The sequence below is a fragment of the Salvelinus namaycush genome, unplaced genomic scaffold (genome assembly GCF_016432855.1).
Source record: "Salvelinus namaycush isolate Seneca unplaced genomic scaffold, SaNama_1.0 Scaffold154, whole genome shotgun sequence".
NCBI lineage: Eukaryota > Metazoa > Chordata > Actinopteri > Salmoniformes > Salmonidae > Salvelinus > Salvelinus namaycush.
Genome location: NW_024058275.1, coordinates 301,877 through 314,654, shown reverse-complemented (window position 1 = coordinate 314,654; position 12,778 = coordinate 301,877).

Here is a 12,778-nt window from a genome sequence, read left to right as displayed (position 1 = left end):
CCCCGATAGAGGCAAATCCACATGGGGCGGGAGGAACACACCGTCTGAACACCGGCCAGAGGCCGGCAGACAGGGGCCCTCCCAGGTGGAAAACGAATGCAAATCGGTCAGAAGAACTTTAATTTTACTGCCTCAGAAACCCGGATCCGGGAGCACCCCCCCCCACTGACTAGCATAGCTAGCATAGCGTCACAAGTAAATTGTAGCATCTAAATATCATTAAATCACAAGTCCAAGACACCAGATGAAAGATACACTTCTTGTGAATCTAGCCACCATTTCTGATTTTAAAATGTTTTACAGGGAAGACACAATATGTAAATCTATTAGCTAACCACGTTAGCAAAAGACACAATTTTTTTTACTCCACTATTTTTCCACTCCATCACTAGCTATCACCAATTCGACCAAATAAAGAAATAAATAGCCACTAACCAAGAAAAAACCTCATCAGATGACAGTCTGATAACATATTTATTGTATAGCATAGGTTTTGTTAGAAAAATGTGCATATTTCAGGTATAAATCATAGTTTGCCATTGCAGCCACCATCACAAATCTCCCCAAAGCGACTAGAATTACTACAGAGAGCAACGTGTATTACCAATTTACTCATCATAAAACATTTCATAAAAATAGACAAAGCATAGCAATGGAAAGACACAGATCTTGTGAATTCAGACAATATTTCAGATTTTCTAAGCGTTTTACAGCGAAAACACAATAAATTGTTATATTAGCATACCACATGTGCAAACGTTACCCCTGCATGAATTCAAGGCAAAGGGAGCGATAACTTTATCGCCACCAAAATATATTAATTTTTTCACTAACCTTCTCAGAATTCTTCCGATGACACTCCTGTAACATCATATTACAACATACATATAGAGTTTGTTCGAAAATGTGCATATTTAGCCACAAAAAAACGTGGTTATACAATGAGAATAGTAGCAAAACTGGCCTGAAAATGTCGGGCGCCATCTTTGAGAGTGATCTAGTCTAATCGATAACTAATCATAAACTTGACAAAAAAATACAGGGTTGACAGGAATCGAAAGACAAATTAGTTCTTAATGCAATCGCTGAATTACATTTCTAAAATTATCCTTACTGTGCAATACCGGGTCTGCCAAAGCGAAGCTACACAAAACAAAATGGCGATATATGCGTTTAACATTTTTCATCAGAACAGCGATTTATCATCATAAATAGTTCTTACCATGAGCTGTTCTTCCATCAGAATCTTGGGCAATGTATCCTTTCTCCGGTCTAATCGTCTTTTGGTCGAAAGATGTCCTCTTGTCCCGTCGAAATGCCCACTAACGTTCGGTATGTACAGTGAAAGTGCCCAGCTCATAGAAGGGCGTCACAAATAAATGCCTCAAAATCGCACTAAACGGATATAAATTGCTATAAAACGGTTTAAATTAACTACCTTATGATGTTTTTAACACCTATAACGAGTAAAAACATGACCGGCGATATATTACTGGCTAAACCAAGGCTTGGAAAGAGGCCAGTCCGACGTCCATCGTGCGTCGAGCGCAGGGTCCGAAAGAAAGCTACTTCCGGTCTTTGGTGTTTTATACAGGCCCTGATTGCGCAATCGACTCCATTCAAATTGTCACCACTTACTGACATCTAGAGGAAGGCGTAGGCAGTGTTTGTATCCTCATAGCATTCGCAGGGACATTAAAACTGACCTGGGACCAGAGGCCAAGATTTCTGAAATCTCACTCCCTGTCAGGAAAAGTGCTGTAGAATGAGTTCTGTTCCACTCAGAGACATAATTCCAACGGTTATAGAAACTAGAGAGTGTTTTCTATCCAATAATAACAATAATATGCATATTGTACGAGCAAGAATTGAGTACTAGGCAGTTTAATTTGGCAATGTCAAAAAAATAAAAGTGCTAACAGCTCCCTCTATTGACAAAAGGTTAACTTGCTTGACAACAGAGGAGAACCATGGAGACCCAACATGAACCAAGATAGAGACAGGACTGGAGAGTCTGCCCTTACCGGGGCTAAACAACCACCAATAGGTCGCCGAAGGGTTGGGCACCTTCATAGGACAGGAAACCATGGTGATAGCTGGGATAGAGCACCTGTCCAGGACAGAGCTCAATATCCTCCCACCACCAAGCTGGGACACTTGGATCAAAAGTTAGGACAAATCGGGCGCCGAAGGGTTGGGAAAACACCCTAAATCTGTCGTCAGCGGGAAAAGGTCCAAAGTACCATGGTTCCGAGGGGCTCACATCCCTCAAAAGTGTCCGTTTCTCATTTTATAATCGGGCAGAGCAGTTTGGCACCACCCCCGTCTCTCTAGGACATGGAACTCTTGTTGTCAAAAACCAGGTTTCTGATATCGCGCCGGTACCTGTCTGGTCCACACACCAGGGAGTGTGTCATCCCTGGACAGGCTGAATTATCGAAAAAAGGCGTGTCAATCGCTAGATTTCAGTGTACTCCGATTTTTGGACAAAGGTTTATGGACACTAAATATATTAAACCGTTAATAACTCAAAAAGTACAACTCCAATCTGGATGAGGTTTTTTTTGCACGAAAGGGCACACATAGATGAGCATTTTCATCTAATTAAAACCGTTTTTCAATAAAATATTTTAATAGAAAATCGTGTTTTAAATTTTGGGAAAAAAGTGGGTATTGCCAGTCCAATAGATTCCTATGGATGCGAACTTTTTTAGTTGGTAACTGTTGCCCATCACGAGAGAGGGTATGAGTCTTTAAAATTTGGGACCTCTAGCCAATCGGGAGTATTTTTAATCATTATTTGAATATTTTGGAAATTGGTCAAAAAAGTGACAGAGTGCCACCTCCGTGCACCTGGTATTATTTTTGGGTTACCAGGTGCATATTTTCTAAACGGTTTGAAACATCATTTAGGGGGACTACATACCTCAATACCCGCTATGGGACCACCATACTACGGACCCAAGTCCGTGGGGGCCGGCCTGAGGGATTTATGGAGCTTTTCAAAAAAGGTTCCGAAAATATTCTATGTTGAACTTCTCAGAAAATTGGTCGAAAAAGTGAAAGAGTGCCACCTCCGTGCACCTGGTATTATTTTGGGTTAACAGATGCATATGTTTTAAATTATTCTAAGTACAAACTTCTCATAAAAAAATTGATACACAAAGACAAGGGTGAATTTCAAATAAATGTCATTTATTTAACAGTGAATCATGCATGTATTTGTCCCTCAATTAGTCTCCGAGCCTGGCTGGCGTTACGAGGCAAATTATGGTAGCGGTAGTAACGTGCCTGCGTTTCCAGAGAGTGACACATATGGTCAGCCACAGTTCCACGGTCTGTAAGCGACCCATGATTAAAGTTTAATGTAGCAATGCTTCGTCAAATTTTTTGTATGTTTTTTGTATGTTTATGGGGCAGTGTCTAGTCTAGGTGTATGTATGTCTATGGTTGCCTGGATTGGTTCTCAATTAGAGACAGCTGTCTATCGTTGTCTCTGATTGGGAACCATATTTAGGCAGCCATAGTCATTAGGTAGTTTGTGGGTGATTGTCTATGTCTAAGTTGCCTGTGTCTGCACTTATTGTTTATATAGCTTCACGTTCGTCGGTTTGTTGTTTTGTTTAGTTTGTAAAGTGTTCTTCGTCTTCGTTGATTAAATATGTGTTCATTTCACTCTGCGCCTTGGTCCTCCTCGCTTTCACGTTATGACGATCGTGACACTTACATTCGATAGGACCGGACTAAAGTGCATGGACAGACTTGAAATGTCGGTCTATCCGCACGATATTCAGCTTGGAACAAAGCCCACAGTCACGTCTTTGTCTACTGTTCATAGCTTCTCTCTCCTGCCTTCCTGCTGGTCTCTTTGTTCACTCCACCGAACAACCTAACCCTAACCCTAAACCCTAAACCTAACCCTAAACCCTAACCCCTAACCCTAACCCGACGATCTGAGCTACTAGACCCTCGCCTTCACCAACTAGATCTACCAGACCTCCACTCCCAACGATCTGAGCTACTAGACCCTCGCCTTCACCGACTAGATCTTCCAGACCTCCACTCCCAACGATCTGAGCTACTAGATCCTCGCCTTCACCGACTAGATCTTCCAGACCTCCACTCCCAACGATCTGAGCTACTAGATCCTCGCCTTCACCGACTAGATCTTCCAGACCTCCACTCCCAACGATCTGAGCTACTAGATCCTCGCCTTCACCGACTAGATCTTCCAGACCTCCACTCCCAACGATCTGAGCTACTAGATCCTCGCCTTCACCGACTAGATCTTCCAGACCTCCACTCCCAACGATCTGAGCTACTAGATCCTCGCCTTCACCGACTAGATCTTCTAGACCTCCACTCCCAACGATCTGAGCTACTAGATCCTCGCCTTCACCGACTAGATCTTCCAGACCTCCACTCCCAACGATCTGAGCTACTAGATCCTCGCCTTCACCGACTAGATCTTCCAGACCTCCACTCCCAACGATCTGAGCTACTAGATCCTCGCCTTCACCGACTAGATCTTCCAGACCTCCACTTCCAACGATCTGAGCTACTAGATCCTCGCCTTCACCGACTAGATCTTCCAGCTCCCCTGTGCCCACTAGGTACACCTTTTTGAACACTTTTTACTTCCTTTTTCTCCCTGCCACCTGAAAAAGCTCAGCAGGCAGAAACGCGTCATGGCTGGGAACCTCCTAGATCCGTTGTGCAGCTGTAAGGAAGGCAGGATCCGCAATGGACTTCGGGAGGGCCTCTTTTTGGCTAGTTTTCCTAATTTGTACTTTATTCTCTCCTTAATTTGAATTTTACACAGCTCCCCCACACACACTACACAAGACGGTGATAGACAACACCCAAAGGAGGAAGACTTCCAGCACTCCAGCGACCTCTACACCCAACATGAAGAACACAGACACCCAGCAACTTCCAGCAACACTACGAGGGACAACCAGAGGCCCTACCCGGCCCACAATGATCCTTCCTACCCTCCACATCCTACAAGAGAAGACACATCGAAGACGCAAGACGCCCCGTCTCACCACCGGAACGTCACATCTTCAACGTCAGCACCGCGCTCATGGACCATCTGAGACCACTTCACTCCAACATCACTACCAGATCTTTGGACGGCACAAGCAGAACAAAAGGACCACAGGACACACTGTCCAGCTGACCGTCTGAGACACCACGACTACTACACGGGCCATCAGTTCCCCCTTGGTACAGGAAGATACCACCACAAGACAACCTACAGCAGGCACTCCCACTATACAGGGAGGCAGAGCAGACCAACAGAACAGGACCGAACAGCTCCTGCACCTCTACGTAGCACCTCCAACCCAGAGGACCACCACCACACAGAGAAGATTGAACACTATCACGCCCTAGGACCTCCTCCACGCTACACAACGACTTCCAGACACTCCAGGGAATCCAGAAACCCACCTACCTCCAGAGAAACACCTCCCCAGCGGCGAACTGATCCACCTCTGACTCAACACCACCACAGCGACACCTCCGGAACAGAGACTACACCCCACACCAGCAGCAGCTTCAGCCAAGCCGCAGAGGCTACCACTACTACTACGGGTGCCATGGACTACTCACCAGTCCCCAGCCCTTCTCCTCCCCTAAGACAAGACACCAGGAGCACCAACACAGAGGACTCCACACCAGCAGCACCGAGACCCCTCTTCACGACACCAGAGGACATGTCCTCCTCCTCTTCCGTACCATCATTCCAGTGGCCCATCTCTCCTCTCCACACCCGCAGAACTACGGAACAGCAACCCAGAGAGACCCCACCACATGGGACCTCCACCCTCTTCCACCCCAGTGTCAAGACAACAGCTAAGCTGATCTCCAGACTCATCAGAGCGAAACACCACCTGGAAGCAACCAGCAAACACCTCTCCGGAGGCCCTCTACCACCTGGCTACCAGACAAGGGAACTGATAGCCCTCTTCACCCCATCTAGAGCATCAGACGACACCCTCGACGAACTAACCATCGCCACCACGCAATGGCTCAGAAGGAACCATGAGATCCTGGAGAGACACTACATGAACGAGACAGAATACACCCACCACATCCTCTCCGACAACACAGACTGCACCAACTGGACAGAGGCCTGGTACCTCGGCAGCAGATGGGCAGAAGAATTCCTTCAAAGACCCCCACTACTACCTCTTCTGGAGAGCCTGTGGAACTCCCTCCCTCACCTTCAACGAGACTGGCCAACCAGAGACAACGGCAAATTCATCCCCCCACTCACCCCAGGCAGCGAAGCAGAGGACAACTCACCTCTCTACACGTCACCCCAACCTAGGAGAGACCTCCTTTGCCACGCCAAGGCCTGAAAGGCTCCTCTCCACAGAAGAAGATCCGGCAGGACCGAACTTTGACCCTCCGGACAAACCAGCCAAAATAAATAGTGGGATAACCTTAAACCCCATCCTTATCCTAACCCTAACCCCACCCCACCCTTATCCTAACCTTAACCTCACGCTTACCTCAACCCTAACCCCCACACTAACCCTAACCCTATCCCCTACCTAGACTTAAAATGGATGAAAGACCAAGGATGAAGACATCTAAAAGCAACGCACCCCAAAACCAACTCTACAACCTGGGCGGATCTGTGCCCGGACCCCTCGACTCCCCCATTCGTCAAGCGGAGTGCAACCCTCCCCCCCGGTCTGTGCATTAGCTTGAAGGCATCAGATCGACCTTGTGGATTCCTTAACAAACTTAACCCTTAACCCCTAAACCTATCCGACCCCTAACCCCTAAACCTACCCGACCCCTAAACTTACCCGACCCCTAACCCTTACCCTTACCCTAACCCTAACACTAACCCTAACGGTTAAGTAAACATAATCTCTTGGAATATAAATGGTTGTGGTAAGCAAATGAAGAGGATAAAGATTCTTACATATTTAAAATTAAAAAAGGCGGAGATTGTGTTCATACAGGAATCAATCAAATTTCAATCAAATGTATTTATAAAGCCCTTTTTACATCAGCCGATGTCACAAAGTGCTGTACAGAAACCCAGCCTAAAACCCCAAACAGCAAGCAATGCAGATGTAGAAACACGTTGGCTATGAAAAACTCCCTGGGAAGGCAGGAACCTAGGAAGAAACCTAGAGAGGAACCAGGCTCTGAGGGGTGTCCAGTCCTCTTCTGGCTGTGCCGGGTGGAGATTATAACAGAACATGTCCAAGATGTTCAAACGTTCATAAATGACCAGCATGGTCAAATAATAATAATCACAGTGGTTGTCGAGGGTGCAACAGGTCAGCACCTCAGGAGTAAATGTCAGTTGGCTTTTCATAGCCGAGCATAAGTCACTCCAATTGCAAACTTTCCATACATTGAACGCATTATTAGTGTAGCCATACGCTGAAATGTACCCATTAATTAATCCAAAAGTTTGTGCGCTTGTTAGGCTACTTTACATACCCAAGTGCATCTTTTATATGCCGTTGACTTGAGGCCGCGCAAGTCCTTTGTTCCTTGGTTACGCGTCTTTCCAAACAATCCAGTTTTTCAATTACAACAAAGTATTTTCCAACGAGTCTTTTGACTAAATGTAGTGGCTAAATTTCTCCGGGAAATGTTTGCCACAATCCTTGTTCGCTGTCATAGGCAAAACACGAATGATTCCAAAAATCCGACATGTTGCGTGCAATGATCCATTAGTCCAATTTCCAATGAGAGTTAGTTCTTACTTGTTGTAGTGGTGATTCCCTATGAGAGCCACTGGCACAAGAGAGAGCTGTCCATAACATATCCACAAAAATCAGCTTTCCAAACATTACTCTTTTGGGGTGAAGTTCCCATTTATTGCGCATATAAATAGCTCCAAAATACAGTGGTAGATATCCCTCTAGTGGTGTGGGGGCTGTGCTTTGGCAAAGTTATATCCTGCCTGTTTGGCCCTGTCCGGGGGTATCATCGGATGGGGCCACTGTGTCTCCTGACCCCTCCTGTCTCAGCCTCCAGTATTTATGCTGCAGTAGTATATGTGTCGGGGGGTTAGGGTCAGTTTGTTATATCTGGAGTACTTCTCCTGTCTTATCCGGTGTTCTGTGTGAATTTAAGTATGCTCTCTCTAATTCTCTTTCTCTCTTTCTTTCTCTCTCTCGGAGGACCTGAGCCCTAGGACCATACGTCAGGACTACCGGGCATGATGACTCCTTGCTGTCCCCAGTCCACCTGGCCCTGCTGCTGTTCCAGTTTCAACTGTTCTGCCTGCGGTTATGGAACACCTACCTGTCCCAGACCTGCTGTTTTCAACTCTTAATGATCGGCTATGAAAAGCCAACTGACATTAATTCCTGATTATTATTTGACCATGCTTGTCATTTATGAACATTTTGAACATCTTGGCCATGTTCTGTTATAATCTCCACCCGGCACAGCCAGAAGAGGACTGGCCACCCCTCATAGCCTGGTTCCTCTCTAGGTTTCTTCCTAGGTTTTGGCCTTTCTAGGGAGTTTTTCCTAGCCACCGTGCTTCTACACCTGCATTGCTTGCTGTTTGGGGTTTTAGGCTGAGTTTCTGTACAGCACTTTGAGATATCAGCTGATGTACGAAGGGCTTTATAAATACATTTGATTTATAGAAAAGGTGCAGAGATGCATTCTATCAACTGTATCTGTGACACTGTAACAACTGTATGTGTCTCCTCTCACCTGTACTACCCTGTCCTGGTCACCTGTACTAACCCGTCCTGGTCACCTGTACTAACCCGTCCTGGTCACCTGTACTACCCCGTCCTGGTCACCTGTAGTAACCCGTCCTGGTCACCTGTACTAACCCGTCCTGGTCACCTGTACTACCCCGTCCTGGTCACCTGTACTACCCCGTCCTGGTCACCTGTACTAACCCGTCCTGGTCACCTGTACTACCCCGTCCTGGTCACCTGTACTACCCCGTCCTGGTCACCTGTACTACCCCGTCCTGGTCACCTGTACTACCCCGTCCTGGTCACCTGTACTACCCCGTCCTGGTCACCTGTACTACCCCGTCCTGGTCACCTGTACTAACCCGTCCTGGTCACCTGTACTACCTATATACACACACGTTACTAGTGACCCATGACCCCAACATATAGTGCCTCTAGTGTACAAAACAAGTCAAAATAACCCTTGACAGACAACATATACACAACACATAAACAGGCCAAAATGGCTCCATCAAAGCAAATAGAGCTTCTCTGAGTCCTCAGAACCAACGAAGTTAGCCCCAGGGTCAGATCTTACGTGTTGTACTTGTCCTCTTCTGCACATGAATCTTCTTACGGCGTTGATACACGAGTCCGTGTTAAGAGAGTAAGCAATTCCAATGTGTATTGTTCTAGTGGACAGTAAATATCACTCCATATCTTTTAACATTTTCTCTTCCTTTTCTGATATCTGTAGGACCAAAGTAATCCACACCTACATTGATAAATGGTGGGATGTCAGGGAAGATCCTTTCAAGTAGCATATCCGCCATCTTCTGCTCACCAATCTGTCCTCTTTGCCTTCTGCTCACCAATCTGTCCTCTTTGCCTTCTGCTCACCAATCTGTCCTCTTTGCCTTCTGCTCACCAATCTGGCCTCTTTGCCTTCTGCTCACCAATCTGGCCTCTTTGCCCTCTGCTCACCAATCTGGCCTCTTTGCCTTCTGCTCACCAATCTGGCCTCTTTGCCTTCTGCTCACCAATCTGGCCTCTTTGCCTTCTGCTCACCAATCTGGCCTCTTTGCCTTCTGCTCACCAATCTGGCCTCTTTGCCTACTGCTCACCAATCTGGCCTCTTTGCCTTTTGCTCACCAATCTGGCCTCTTTGCCTTCTGCTCACCAATCTGGCCTCTTTGCCTTCTGCTCATCAATCTGGCCTCTTTGCCTTCTGCTCACCAATCTGTCCTCTTTGCCTTCTGCTCACCAATCTGGCCTCTTTGCCTTCTGCTCATCAATCTGTCCTCTTTGCCTTCTGCTCACCAATCTGGCCTCTTTGCCTTCTGCTCACAACACTCTGAGATGATCTTCCTTGCTTTTTAGTTTACATTGATGATCCAATACCTTTTGATGGAGAAGTGAGAGCATGTGCTTCCTTCCACCACGTCCTGTTTGTTGATGTATGTGGTGGAGGATGAGTGTAGATATGTGAAGGCCTTTGGAGAGAATGACAGGGTGTTTGACTTCTTCAGGCATCGCTGCCTTACATAGTCGTCCTCCCACTCTGAGAACTCCATACACGATCCAACTTAAAAGTGCTACTACCGTTCTTGACTGTAGATGGAGTCATTGTCAAAGTCAAGATCTCCTCTGGAAATCTTTGTCTTTGGGTGAAGCGAATGATTGCATCCTCTGCATTCAACAGTTCGTCCAGACTTACTGCTTGACCACCGCATGTTGTCTTGTAGGCTGGAATCTTGTCTTTCACCATCTGGTTCTGTGAGCGTGTGTGTTTGCTGGTGAGATTGAGATTTAACTGGATTTCTTTCTTTCCTGTACAAGTGACTGGAACACTTTTCACTTTCAGGAACTTTGTGGTCTAATGGTTATGACAACAGGCATGAAACAAGACAAAGCGCGCCAGGTATGACCAACCAGAGACCACAACATTTACAAGTTTCTCACCACTGAACTAACATATAATAATAGAATATGTAATGCTGTAGTGTCAGCCATTCCCACTGTATGTTGTCAAAGACCTATCTGGGTTAGAAATCTGTATGACGTCTTTAACCTGAGGTAGGTCCCCTCCACCTGCTCCACTCTGCCACCTAACTATTCAATAAAACCACAAGCAACTAACATTTATATTTCGTTTTTTTCAATTTTATTTAAGTCGAAGTGCAACTGTTTAGTGCAATTGTAACGTCACATTTGTTGTGGGCTGAGAAACATTGTCCTGACATACAGTACCAGTCAAAGGTTTGGACACGCCTACTCATTCAAGGGTTTTTCTTTATTTTTTTACTATTTTTTACATTGTAGAATAATAGTGAATACATCAACTATGAAATAAGACATATGGAATCATGTAGTAAGCAAAAAAAAAAATAAACAGATCAAAATATGTTATATTTGAGATTCTTCAAAGTAGCCACCCTTTGCCTTGATGACAGCTTTGCACACTCTTGGCATTCTCTCAACCGGCTTCACCTGGAATGCTTTCCCACCAGTCTTGAAGGAGTTCCCACATATGCTGAGCACTTTGTGGAATTTCTTTCCTTCTTAATGCATTTTAGCCAATCAGTTGTGTTGTGACAAATATTGGTGGTATACAGAAGATAGGGCTATTTGGTAAAAGACCCAGTCCAAATAGTAAAAATAAAAACCCTGGAATGAGTAGGTGGGTCCAAACTTGACTGGTAGTGTATTTCTACACATTACCCTTAAAAAACGATCTTTTATTTCTTTATATCCCGCTCAATGTCCAGAGCATTTCTTTATTAAACTAGCTTTTATTTCCTTATAATACATATATTTTTCAAACTGTCCAATAGTTTAAATGATTTGAGCAAGTGAACATCTTCTGCACAGGTAAATCATATACAGTGCAGTAGAAGGGGCTGTCAGTGTGAGGGTTAGCAACAGTCTGTATAGAGTCTGGAGTGCTATTCTCTTCCCGCTCTGAGCAGTAACATCACAGTCCAGCCTGAGGAAAACAGGCTGTAGAGTCTGGAGTGCTATTCTCTTCCCGCTCTGAGCAGTAACATCACAGTCCAGCCTGAGGAAAACAGGCTGTTTGCTGAACATAGGTTGAATTGGTATCCGGAACAAATCTAGAAACAGTTCAATTCCAAAAACACTAACTCTCATCAGCCCCCTTTCCCAAAACATTTCCATTCCCTCCATCATTACGTCTGAGGAGAGAGGAGGAGCAACATCTCCATCATTACGTCTGAGGGAGGAGAGGAGGAGCAACATCTCCTCCATCATTACGTCTGAGGAGAGAGGAGGAGCAACATCTCCTCCATCATTACGTCTGAGGGAGGAGAGGAGGAGCAACATCTCCTCCATCATTACGTCTGAGGGAGGAGAGGAGGAGCAACATCTCCTCCATCATTACGTCTGAGGAGAGAGGAGGAGCAACATCTCCTCCATCATTACGTCTGAGGAGAGAGGAGGAGCAACATCTCCATCATTACGTCTGAGGAGAGAGGAGGAGCAACATCTCCTCCATCATTACGTCTGAGGAGAGAGGAGGAGCAACATCTCCTCCATCATTACGTCTGAGGAGAGAGGAGGAGCAACATCTCCATCATTACGTCTGAGGAGAGAGGAGGAGCAACATCTCCATCATTACGTCTGAGGAGAGAGGAGGAGCAACATCTCCTCCATCATTACGTCTGAGGGAGGAGGAGCAACATCTCCATCATTACGTCTGAGGGAGGAGAGGAGGAGCAACATCTCCTCCATCATTACGTCTGAGGGAGGAGAAGAGAGGAGAGGGGAGGGGGGGTGGCATTGTGAGCAACAATGAGTTCCAAAAAGCGATCACTGCTTCTTCTAAAGTTCTGTTACACCACATCAGCCCTCATATGGAAGACAGCTGTGAGAAGTGATTCTTCTGTTGCATTCTGAAAGTATTCAGACCCCTCGACTGTATTCACATTTTGTTATGTTACAGCCTTATCCTAAAATGGATTCAATAAAATAAAGAAATCCTGAAGCTACACACAATACCCCATAATGACAAAGCGAAAACAGGTTTTTGAAATTTTAGCAAATTTATTACAAAACAAAAAAAGAAATAGCTTATTTAC